This window comes from Scyliorhinus canicula, unplaced genomic scaffold, assembly GCF_902713615.1.
Source record: "Scyliorhinus canicula unplaced genomic scaffold, sScyCan1.1, whole genome shotgun sequence".
NCBI classification, from domain to species: domain Eukaryota; kingdom Metazoa; phylum Chordata; class Chondrichthyes; order Carcharhiniformes; family Scyliorhinidae; genus Scyliorhinus; species Scyliorhinus canicula.
The window spans coordinates 649,497-662,898 of record NW_024055542.1 but is presented as its reverse complement, the minus strand read 5'-3'; positions in this window follow the sequence as shown (position 1 = coordinate 662,898).

Below are 13,402 nucleotides of genomic sequence, written 5' to 3'. Positions count from 1 at the left end.
ATTGTCCATTCACTTTCTAGACAAAAGAAACATCACAACCAAAGCTGTTGAAGGTACTGATCCATCCACAACTGGTCAGGGGAGACACATTCAAATCTGGACATGGAACTGACACATTCAGAACTGGACAGGGATCAAACACACTCAAGTCTGGACAGCGAAAACATCTTGCCCAACTGGACAGTGAAAAGGCACACTCGTATCTGGAGAGGGGACAGATTCATTCACTAAGGTACAATGGAAAGACACAATCAAATCGCGACAGAGAACTGACCCATACAGAAGTTGTCACGGGAAAGACACACTCAAATCTGGAGAGAAAACTGACCCAGTAACAACTAGACAGAGGGAAGGCACATTAAAATATGATGCTGGAACTGACCCATTCACAACTGCACTGGGGGAAAACTCTCTCAAACTGGAAGGGGAACAGTATTCATATCTGGATAGGGGACAGGCAAACTGGAAGGGAGAACTGACCATTCACAGTTGGATAAATGAAAGACACACTCAATTGTGGACAAGGAACTGACACATTCATAACTGGACAGTGGACAGGGACACTCAAATCTGGAGAGGAAACTGCCCCGTTCACAACTGGACAGGGGAAAGGCACATACGAATTTGGAGAGGGAAACGTCAATTCACAACTGGACAGGTGAAAGGCACGTTCAAATCTGGAGAGGGGACTGACCCATTCACACATTCACAACTGGCCAGGTGAAAAGCTCCCTCAAACTGGAATCTGAACAGACCATTCATATGTGGACAGGGGAAAGGCAGACTCCAATCTGGAGAGAGATCTGACCCACTCACAACTGGACAGGGGAAAGGCAGACTCCAATCTGGAGAGAGATCTGACCCACTCACAACTGGACAGGGGAAAGGCAGACTCCAATCTGGAGAGAGATCTGACCCACTCACAACTGGACAGGGGAAAGGCAGACTCCAATCTGGAGAGAGATCTGACTCACTCACAACTGGATGAGGGAAAGACTCCCTCAAACTGGACAGGGAACTGACCATTCATAATTGGATAGAGGGAAGGCACAGTCAAACCTGGGAAGAGAATTGACCATTCAGCGCAGAACAGGGGAAAGACACAATCAAATCTGTTTAGGGAACTGACCCATCCACCACTGGACAGGTGAAAGGCTCACAAACATCTGGACTGGGAACAGACCCATTTACTGATGGACAGGGTAAAGTCACACCCAAATCTGCCAAGGAAACTGACCCAACCTCAACTGGATAGGGGAAAAATATTCAAATCGAGACAGGTAACTGACCCATTCACAATCGTTGGGGGGAAAGACACACTCAAAACTGGAGGAGGGAAGTGACCCATTCACAACAGGATAGGGGAAAGATTCCCTCACAAATGGACAGGGGAAAGACACACTTGAATATGGAGGGGAACTCACACATTCACAACTTAGGCAGGGGAAAGGCACACTCACATCTCGAGAGGGAGCTGATCCATTCACAACTTGATGTAGAGAAAGACGCCCTCAAACTGGACAGGGAACTGACCATTCATAACTAGACAGTGGGAAGGTACAGGCAAACCTGGAAAGAGAATTGACCATTCAGCGTAGAACAGGGGCAAGACACAATGAAATTTGGTTCGGGTACTCACCTATCCACAACTGGACAGGTGAAAGGCGAACTCACATCTGGACTGGGAACAGACCCATTCACTGCTGGACAGGATAAAGACACATTCAAAACTGACCCATTCGCAACTGGAGAGCAGAAAGACTCGCTCACAAGTGGATAGAGGAAAGGCACACTCAAATCTGGGGAGGGAATTGACTATTCACTTTCTGGGCAAAGGAAAACACAATTAAAGCTGTTTAGGATACTGATCCATCTACAACTGCACAGGGGAATGACACTCCAATTTGGACGGGGGTCTGACACATTCACAACTGGACAGTGGAAAGGCATCCTCCAACCACAACAGTAACTGTCTCATTAATGTACTGGACAGGGGAACGGCACATTCAAATCTGGAAGATGGAACTGACTAATTCACAACTGAACATTGAAAATGCACACTCCAATCTGGAGAAGGAAGTAACTCATTCGCTTACTGGACAGTGAAAGGCGCATTCAAATCTGGAGAGGGAGCTGAATCGGTTACAATTGGGCAGGGTAAAGGGATGCTCAAATCAGGACAGGGAATTGACCCATTCACAACTGGACAGGGGAAAGACACTCAAATCTGGACAGGGAATTGACCCATTTACAACTGGACAGGGGAAAGACACACTCAATTCTGGACAGGGAACTGACCCATTTAAAACTGGACAAGGGAAAGGCATATTCGGATCTGGAGAGGGAACTGATCCATTCACAATGACAGGGAAAAGACACACTCAAATGTGGATGGTAATGACACATTCACAACTAGACAGTTGAAGGGCACACTCCAGTCTTGAGGAGGAAATAACCTTTTCACTTACTGGACAGAGGATAGACATACTCAAATCTGGACAGGGAACTGACCATTTACAACAGGTTGGGGGAAAGACTCCCCCAAACTGGACAGAGTGATCATTCATAACTGGGCAGTGGAACGGAACACATATCTGGAAAGAGAATTGACCATTCAGTGCTGAAGAAGGCAAAGACACAATAAAATATGTTTGGGGGACTGAACCATCCACCACTGGAGAGGTGAAAGACATTCACATCTTGACTTGGAACTGACCCATTGACAACGACAGGGAAAAGACACACTCAAACCTGGAGAGGGAACTGACCCATTCACTACTGCACAGAGGAAATACTCTCTTGAACTGAACAGGGAACTGACCATTCATATCTGGACAGCAGACATCTGAACACTCAAATCGGGAGAGAAAACTGACGTACTCAAAACTGGAGAGGGGAAATACTCCCTCACAACTGGAGAGGGGAAATACTCCCTCACAACTGGAGAGGGGAAATACTGCCTCACAACTGGAGAGGGGAAATACTCCCTCACAACTGGAGAGGGGAAATACTCCCTCACAACTGGAGAGGGGAAATACTGCCTCACAACTGGAGAGGGGAAATACTCCCTCACAACTGGAGAGGGGAAATACTCCCTCACAGCTGGAGAGGGGAAAGACAAACTGAAATCTCGACAGGCAACTGATCCATTCACAACTGGACAGGGGAAAATATGAATTATGGAGCGTGAATTGGCCATTCAATCAAAAGGAAAATATAATCAAGGCTATTTAAGGTACTGACACATTCATATCAGGACAGTGGAAATGCACACTCCAATCTGGAGAAGGATCTAACTCATTCACTTACTGGACAGGGGAAAAAACATTCAGATCTTGAGAGGGAACTGACCCATTTAAAACTGGACAAGGGAAAGGCACATTCGGATCTGGAGAGGGAACAGACCCATTTAAAACTGGACAAGGGAAAGGCACATTCGGATCTGGAGAGGGAACTGACACATTCAAATCTGGACAGTGGAAAGGAACAACTCCAACTTGGAGAATTAACTAACTCATTCACTTCAGATCTGGAGAGGGGTCTGACCCATTTACATCTGGACAGTGAATGACACACTCAGAACTGGAGAGGGACCCAGATCCGAATGTGCCTTTCCCTTGTCCAGTTTTAAATGGGTCTGTTCCCTCTCAAGATCTGAATGTTGTTTTTTTCCCCTGTCCAGTAAGTGAATGAGTTAGCTCCTTCTCCAGATTGGAGTGTGCATTTCCACTGTCCTGATATGAATGTGTCAGTACCTTAAATAGCCTTGATTGTATTTTCCTTTTGATTGAATGGCCAATTCACGCTCCATAGTTATTTGGAGATCTAATTTGGAGATCAATTTACAACTGATTTGGGAAAATACGCTCTCAAACTGGAAAGGGTACAGAGCATTCATATCTGGAGAGGGGAAGAACACACTCAAACCTGGAGTGGAACTGATACATCCAGAACTGGACAGGGTACAAACACACTCAAACCGGACAGTGAAGTAAACTTTCAAAACAGAACAGTGGAAAGCCACACTCAAATCTCGAAAGGGAACTCACCCATTCACAACTGAATAGGAGAGAAACACACTCATATCTGGAGAGTGAACTGACCATATACAACGGGATGGGGCAAAGACTCCCTCAAACTGGACAGGGAACTGACCATTCCTAACTGGACACTGGAACATAACACATACATATGGGAAGAGAATTGACCATTCTGTGCTGAAGACGTCAAAGACACAATAAAATATTTTTTGGCAACTGACCCATCCACCAGTTGGCAGGTGGAAGGTATTCACATCTCGAATGGGAGCAGACCCATTCACAACTGCTCAGGGGCAAGGCACACTCAAACCTAAACAGGGACCGAACCATTCACATCTGTATATGTGAAGGCACACGCAAACCTAAACAGGGACCGAACCATTCACATCTGTATATGTGAAAGCACACTCAAACCTAAACAGGGACCGAACCATTCACATCTGTATATGTGAAGGCACACGCAAACCTAAACAGGGACCGAACCATTCACATCTGTATATGTGAAGGCACACTCAAACCTAAACAGGGACCGAACCATTCACATCTGTATATGTGAAAGCACACTCAATCCTAAACAGGGACCGAACCATTCACATCTGTATATGTGAAGGCACACGCAAACCTAAACAGGGACCGAACCATTCACATCTGTATATGTGAAGGCACACTCAAATCTGGACAGCGAACCGACCATACAAAACTGGACAGGGGAAAGTCACACACCAATCAGGCAGGGAACTGACCTGACCACAAGTGGACAGGCGATAAGCACACTCACAACTGGACAGGGGGAAACGCTCAAATCTGGAGAAGGAATTGACCATTCACTTTCTGGACAAAGTAAACCACAGTCGAAGCTGTTTAGCGCACTGATCCATCCACAAATGGACAGGGGAAAGACATACTCAAATTTGGATGGGAACTGACACATTCACAACAGGCCGTGTGAAGGCACACTCCAATCTGGACAGGGAACTGCCCATACAAACTGGACAGTGGAAAGTCACACAGCAATCTGTGCAAGGAACTGACCTTAGCACAAGTGGACAGGTAATAGGCGCTCTCAATTCACACTACAGACTTGGATATTTTCCCCTGTCCGTCACTGGGAAATGGATGGGGAACTGTCCATTCATATGTGGACAGGGGAATGGGAGACTAAAATATGGAGGAGGGAACTGACTCATTGACAACTGGACAGGGGAAAGTCACACACAAATCCGAGCAGGGAACTGACCTTAAACAAGCGGACAGGTGTTTGCCACAAACAAATCTGACACAGACACGACCCATTCCTAATAGAGCAGGGGGCAGAAACACTCAAATCTGGAAGAGGGAACTGACCTATCCACAACTGGAGAGGCGAAATACTGCCTCACAACTGGAGAGGGGAAAGGCACACTGAAATCTCGACAGGGAACTGACCCATTCACTACTGGACAGGGGAAATAGACCCTCACAACTGGAGAGGGGAAATACTCCCTCACAACTGGAGAGGGGAAATACCCGCTCACAACTAATTCAGCAGGGGCATGGGAACCTGGATTGTAGTTTTGGGGTACGGGAGATTGAGAGTATAGAGGTCAGGAGCACAGATTTGACTTCGCAAGAGGGTGCCAGTGTTCAGGTAGGTGGTTTGAAGTGTGTCTACTTCAATGCCAGGAGTATACGAAATAAGGTAGGGGAACTGGCAGCATGGGTTGGTACCTGGGACTTCGATGTTGTGGCCATTTCAGAGACATGGATAGAGCAGGGACAGGAATGGTTGTTGCAGGTTCCGGGGTTTAGGTGTTTTAGTAAGCTCAGAGAAGGGGGCAAAAGAGGGGGAGGTGTGGCGCTGCTAGTCAAGGACAGTATTACGGTGGCGGAAAGGATGCTAGATGGGGACTCTTCTTCTGAGGTAGTATGGGCTGAGGTTAGAAACAGGAAAGGAGAGGTCACCCTGTTGGGAGTTTTCTATAGGCCACCTAATAGTTCTAGGGATGTAGAGGAAAGGATGGCGAAGATGATTCTGGAAAAGAGCGAAAGTAACAGGGTAGTTGTTATGGGAGACTTTAACTTTCCAAATATTGACTGGAAAAGATATAGTTCGAGTACATTAGATGGGTCATTCTTTGTACAATGTGTGCAGGAGGGTTTCCTGACACAATATGTTGACAGGCCAACAAGAGGCGAGGCCACATTGGATTTGGTTTTGGGTAATGAACCAGGCCAGGTGTTAGATCTGGAGGTAGGTGAGCACTTTGGAAACAGTGACCACAATTCGGTGACCTTTACGTTAGTGATGGAAAGGGATAAGTATACCCCGCAGGGCAAGAGTTATAGCTGGGGGAAGGGCAACTATGATGCCATTAGACATGACTTAGGATGTGTTGGTTGGAGAAGTAGGCTGCAAGGGTTGGGCACACTGGATATGTGGAGCTTGTTCAAGGAACAGCTATTGCATGTTCTTGATAAGTACGTACCAGTCAGGCAGGGAGGAAGGGGTCGAGCGAGGGAACCATGGTTTACCAAAGAAGTGGAATCTCTTGTTAAGAGGAAGAAGGAGGCCTATGTGAAGATGAGGCATGAAGTTTCAGTTGGGGCGTCTGATAGTTACAAGGAAGCGAGGAAGGATCTAAAGAGAGAGCTGAGACGAGCAAGGAGGGGACATGAGAAGTCTTCGGCAGGTAGGATCAAGGAAAACCCAAAAGCTTTCTATAGGTATGTCAGGAATAAAAGAATGACTAGGGTAAGAGTAGGGCCAGTCAAGGACAGTGGTGGGAAGTTGTGTGTGGAGGCTGAGGAGATAAGCGAGATACTAAATGAATACTTTTCGTCAGTATTCACTCAAGAAAAAGATAATATTGTGGAGGAGAATGCTGAGACCCAGGCTATTAGAATAGATGGCATTGAGGTGCGTAGGGAAGAAGTGTTGGCAATTCTGGACAAGGTGAAAATAGATAAGTCCCCGGGGCCGGATGGGATTTATCCTAGGATTTTCTGGGAAGCCAGGGAAGAGATTGCTGAGCCTTTGGCTTTGATTTTTAGGTCATCATTGGCTACAGGAATAGTGCCAGAGGACTGGAGGATAGCAAATGTGGTCCCTTTGTTCAAGAAGGGGAGTAGAGATAACCCCGGTAACTATAGGCCGGTGAGCCTAACGTCTGTGGTGGGTAAGGTCTTGGAGAGGATTATAAAAGATACGATTTATAATCATCTAGATAGGAATAATATGATTAGGGATAGTCAGCATGGTTTTGTGAAGGGTAGGTCATGCCTCACAAACCTTATCGAGTTCTTTGAGAAGGTGACTGAACAGGTAGACGAGGGTAGAGCAGTTGATGTGGTGTATATGGATTTCAGTAAAGCGTTTGATAAGGTTCCCCACGGACGGCTATTGCAGAAAATACGGAGGCTGGGGATTGAGGGTGATTTAGAGATGTGGATCAGAAATTGGCTAGTTGAAAGAAGACAGAGAGTGGTAGTTGATGGGAAATGTTCAGAATGGAGTTCAGTTACGAGTGGCGTACCACAAGGATCTGTTCTGGGGCCGTTGCTGTTTGTCATTTTTATAAATGACCTAGAGGAGGGCGCAGAAGGATGGGTGAGTAAATTTGCAGACGACACTAAAGTCGGTGGAGTTGTAGACAGTGTGGAAGGATGTTGCAGGTTACAGAGTGACATAGATAAGCTGCAGAGCTGGGCTGAGAGGTGGCAAATGGAGTTTAATGTGGAGAAGTGTGAGGTGATTCACTTTGGAAAGAATAACAGGAATGCGGAATATTTGGCTAATGGTAAAATTCTTGGTAGTGTGGATGAGCAGAGGGATCTCGGTGTCCATGTACATAGATCCCTGAAAGTTGCCACCCAGGTTGATAGGGTTGTGAAGAAGGCCTATGGTGTGTTGGCCTTTATTGGTAGAGGGATTGAGTTCCGGAGCCATGAGGTCATGTTGCAGTTGTACAAAACTCTAGTACGGCCGCATTTGGAGTATTGCGTACAGTTCTGGTCGCCTCATTATAGGAAGGACGTGGAAGCCTTGGGACGGGTGCAGAGGAGATTTACCAGGATGTTGCCTGGTATGGAGGGAAAATCTTATGAGGAAAGGCTGATGGACTTGAGGTTGTTTTCGTTAGAGAGAAGAAGGTTAAGAGGTGACTTAATAGAGGCATACAAAATGATCAGAGGGTTAGATAGGGTGGACAGCGAGAGCCTTCTCCCGCGGATGGAGGTGGCTAGCACGAGGGGACATAGCCTTAAATTGAGGGGTAATAGATATAGGACAGAGGTCAGAGGTGGGTTTTTTACGCAAAGAGTGGTGAGGCCGTGGAATGCCCTACCTGCAACAGTAGTGAACTCGCCAACATTGAGGGCATTTAAAAGTTTATTGGATCAGCATATGGATGATAAGGGCATAGTGTAGGTTAGATGGCCTTTAGTTTTTTTTCCATGTCGGTGCAACATCGAGGGCCGAAGGGCCTGTACTGCGCTGTATCGTTCTATGTTCTATGTTCTAACTGGAGAGGGGAAATACTCCCTCACAACTGGAGAGGGGAAATACTCCCTCACAACTGGAGAGGGGAGATACTGCCTCACAACTGGAGAGGGGAAATACTCCCTCACAACTGGAGAGGGGAAATACTCCCTCACAACTGGAGAGGGGAAATACTCCTCACAACTGGAGAGGGGAAAGACAAACTGAAATCTCGACAGGGAACTGATCCATTCACAACTGGACAGGGGGAAATATGAATTATGGAGCGTGAATTGGCCATTCAATCAAAAGGAAAATACAATCAAGGCTATTTAAGGTACTGACACATTCATATCAGGACAGTGGAAATGCACACTCCAATCTGGAGAAGGAGCTAACTCATTCACTTACTGGACAGGGGAAAAACATTCAGATCTTAGAACATAGAACAGTACAGCACAGAACAGGCCCTTCGGCCCTCGATGTTGTGCCGAGCAATGATCACCCTACTTAAACCCACATACCCGTAACCCGACAATCCCCCCATTAACATTACACTACGGGCAATTTAGCATGGCCAATCCACCTAACCCGCACATCATTGGACTGTGGGAGGAAACCGGAGCACCCGGAGGAAACCCACGCACACACGGGGAGGACGTGCAGACTCCACACAGACAGTGACCCAGCCGGGAATCGAACCTGGGACCCTGGAGCTGTGAAGCATTGATGCTAACCACCATGCTACCGTGAGGCCGTGAGAGGGAACTGACACATTCAAATCTGGACAGTGGAAAGGAACAACTCCAACTTGGAGAATTAACTAACTCATTCACTTCAGATCTGGAGAGGGGTCTGACCCATTTACATCTGGACAGTGAAAGACACACTCAGAACTGGAGAGGGACCCAGATCCGAATGTACCTTTCCCTTGTCCAGATTTAAATGGGTCAGTTCCCTCTCAAGATCTGAATGTTTTTCCCCTGTCCAGTAAGTGAATGAGTTAGCTCCTTCTCCAGATTGGAGTGTGCATTTCCACTGTCCAGATCTGAAGTGAATGAGTTAGTTAATTCTCCAAGCTGGAGTTGTTCCTTTCCACTGTCCAGATTTGAATGTGTCAGTTCCCTCTCAAGATCTGAATGTTTTTCCCCTGTCCAGTAAGTGAATGAGTTAGCTCCTTCTCCAGATTGGAGTGTGCATTTCCACTGTCCTGATATGAATGTGTTAGTACCTTAAATAGCCTTGATTGTATTTTCCTTTTGATTGAATGGCCAATTCACGCTCCATAGTTATTTGGAGATCTAATTTGGAGATCAATTTACAACTGATTTGGGAAAATACGCTCTCAAACTGGAAAGGGTACAGAGCATTCATATCTGGAGAGGGGAAGAACACGCTCAAACCTGGAGTGGAACTGATACATCCAGAACTGGACAGGGTACAACACACTCAAACCTGGAGTGGAACTGACACATCCAGAACTGGACAGGGTACAAACACACTCAAACCAGACAGTGAAGTAAACTTTCAAAACAGAAGAGTGGAAAGCCACACTCAAATCTCGAAAGGGAACTCACCCATTCACAACTGAATAGGAGAGAAACACACTCATATCAGGAGAGTCAACTGACCATATAGGGGCTTGTTTAGCTCACTGGGCTAAATCGCTGGCTTTTAAAGCAGACCAAGCAGGCCAGCAGCACGGTTCGATTCCCGTACCAGCCTCCCCGAACAGGCGCCGGAATGTGGCGACTAGGGGCTTTTCACAGTAACTTCATTGAAGCCTACTCGTGACAATAAGCGATTTTCATTCATTTCATATACAACGGGATGGGGCAAAGACTCCCTCAAACTGGACAGGGAACTGACCATTCCTAACTGGACACTGGAACATAACACATACATATGGAAAGAGAATTGACCATTCTGAGCTGAAGACATCAAAGACACAATAAAATATGTTTTGGCAACTGACCCATCCACCAGTTGGCAGGTGGAAGGTATTTACATCTCGACTGGGAGCAGACCCATTCACAACTGCTCAGGGGCAAGGCACACTCAAACCTAAACAGGGACCGAACCATTCACATCTGTATATGTGAAGGCACACTCAAACCTAAACAGGGACCGAACCATTCACACCTGTATATGTGAAGGCACACTCAAACCTAAACAGGGACCGAACCATTCACATCTGTATATGTGAAGGCACACTCAAACCTAAACAGGGACCGAACCATTCACATCTGTATATGTGAAAGCACACGCAAACCTAAACAGGGACCGAACCATTCACATCTGTATATGTGAAGGCACACGCAAACCTAAACAGGGACCGAACCATTCACATCTGTATATGTGAAGGCACACGCAAACCTAAACAGGGACCGAACCATTCACATCTGTATATGTGAAGGCACACGCAAACCTAAACAGGGACCGAACCATTCACATCTGTATATGTGAAGGCACACTCAAACCTAAACAGGGACCGAACCATTCACATCTGTATATGTGAAGCACACTCAAATCTGGACAGCGAACCGACCATACATAACTGGACAGGGGAAAGTCACTCACCAATCAGGCAGGGAACTGACCTGACCACAAGTGGACAGGCGATAAGCACACTCACAACTGGACAGGGGGAAACACTCAAATCTGGAGAAGGAATTGACCATTCACTTTCTGGACAAAGTAAACCACAGTCGAAGCTGTTTAGCACACTGATCCATCCACAAATGGACAGGGGAAAGACATACTCAAATTTGGATGGGAACTGACACATTCACAACAGGCCGTGTGAAGGCACACTCCAATCTGGATAGGGAACTGCCCATACAAACTGGACAGTGGAAAGTCACACAGCAATCTGTGTAAGGAACTGACCTTACCACAAGTGGACAGGTAATAGGCGCTCTCAATTCACACTACAGACTTGGATATTTCACCCTGTCCGTCACTGGGAAATGGATGGGGAACTGTCCATTCATATGTGGACAGGGGAATGGGAGACTAAAATATGGAGGAGGGAACTGACACATTGACAACTGGACAGGGGAAAGTCACACACAAATCCGAGCAGGGAACTGACCTTAAACAAGCGGACAGGTGTTTGCCACAAACAAATCTGACAGAGACACGACCCATTCATAATAGAGCAGGGGGCAGAAACACTCAAATCTGGAAGAGGGAACTGACCTATCCACAACTGGAGAGGCGAAATACTGCCTCACAACTGGAGAGGGGAAAGGCACACTGAAATCTCGACAGGGAACTGACCCATTCACAACTGGACAGGGGAAATAGACCTTCACAACTGGAGAGGGGAAAGGCGCACTGAAATCTCGGAATTCAACTGATCAATTCACAACTGGACAGGGACAAATACTCAAATCTACAGTGTGAATTGTCCATTCACTTTCTGGACAAAAGAAAAACACAATCAAGGCTGTTTAAGGTACTGATCCATCCACAACTGGGCAGGGGAAAGACACACTCACATCTGGACCGGGAGCTGACACATTCACATCTGGACAGGGGAAAGACACGCTCAAACCTGGAGATGGAACTAACTCATTCACTTACTGGACAGGGAAAACTCATTCAGATCTTGAGAGAGAACTGACCCATTTACAACTGGACAGGGGAAAGGCACGTTCGAATCTAGAGAGGAAACTGACACATTCAAATCTGGACAGTGGAAAGGCACACTCCAATTTGGAGAATTAACTAACTCATTCACTTACTGGTCAGGGGTAAGGCACAGTCAGATCTGGAGAGGGGCCTGACCCATTCACAGCTGGACAGTGAAAGATACACTCAAATCTGGAGAGGGAACTGACCCATTCACAACTGCACAAGGGAAATACTCTCTCAAACTGGAATGGTAATAGACCATTCATATCCAAAGAGGGGAAAGAAACACTCAAATCTAGAGAGGAACTGACCCATTCAGAACTAGACAGGGTACAAACACACTAAAATCGGGACAGTGATGTAAACTTTCATAACAGAACAGTGGAAAGCCACACTGAAAGCTCAACAGGGGCCAAACCCATTCACAACTGAACAGGAGAAAAACACACTCAAATCTGGAGAGGGAACTGACCAGTTTCAATTAGATGGGGGAAAGACTCCCTCAAACTGGTCAGGAAACTGGTCATTCATTACTGGACAGTGGAACGGAACGCTTATATCTGGAAATAGAATTGACCATTCAGCGCTGAAGACGGCAAAGACACAATAAAATATGTTTCAGGAACTGACCCACTGGACAGGTGAAAGGCATTCACATCTCGACTGGGAACAGACCCATTCACAACTGGACACGGGAAAGATACACTGAAACCAATAGGGAAGTAACCATTCACATCCGGACATGTGAAGGCACTCTCAAATCAGGACAGGGAACCGAACACACAAATCTGGACAGTGGAAAGGCACACACCAATCTGGGCAGGGAACTGACCTTACCACAAGTGGACAGGCGATAGCCACACTCACATCTGGACACAGACAAAACGTAAGGGAAAATGCTGGAAAATCCCAGCAAGTTTGGCAGCATCTGGAGGGAGAGAAAAGAGCTAACGTTTCCAGTCCGATGACTCTTTGTCAAAGCTAGAACGATGTTAATGAGATGTGATGGAGAAGTGAGTTGTGATCCAAAGATGGAGCTTGGACAAAGAGACATCGGACCCGAAACGTTCGCTCTTTTCTCTCCCTCCAGATGCTGCCAGACTTGCTGAGATTTTCCAGCATTCACAAATGGATAGGGGAAAGAATCCCTCCAACTGGACAGGGAACTGACCATACTTAACTGGACAAGGGGAAGGCACAGTCAAACCTGGATAGAGAATTGACGATTCAGTGCAGAACAGAAGAAAGACACAATGAAATATGTTGA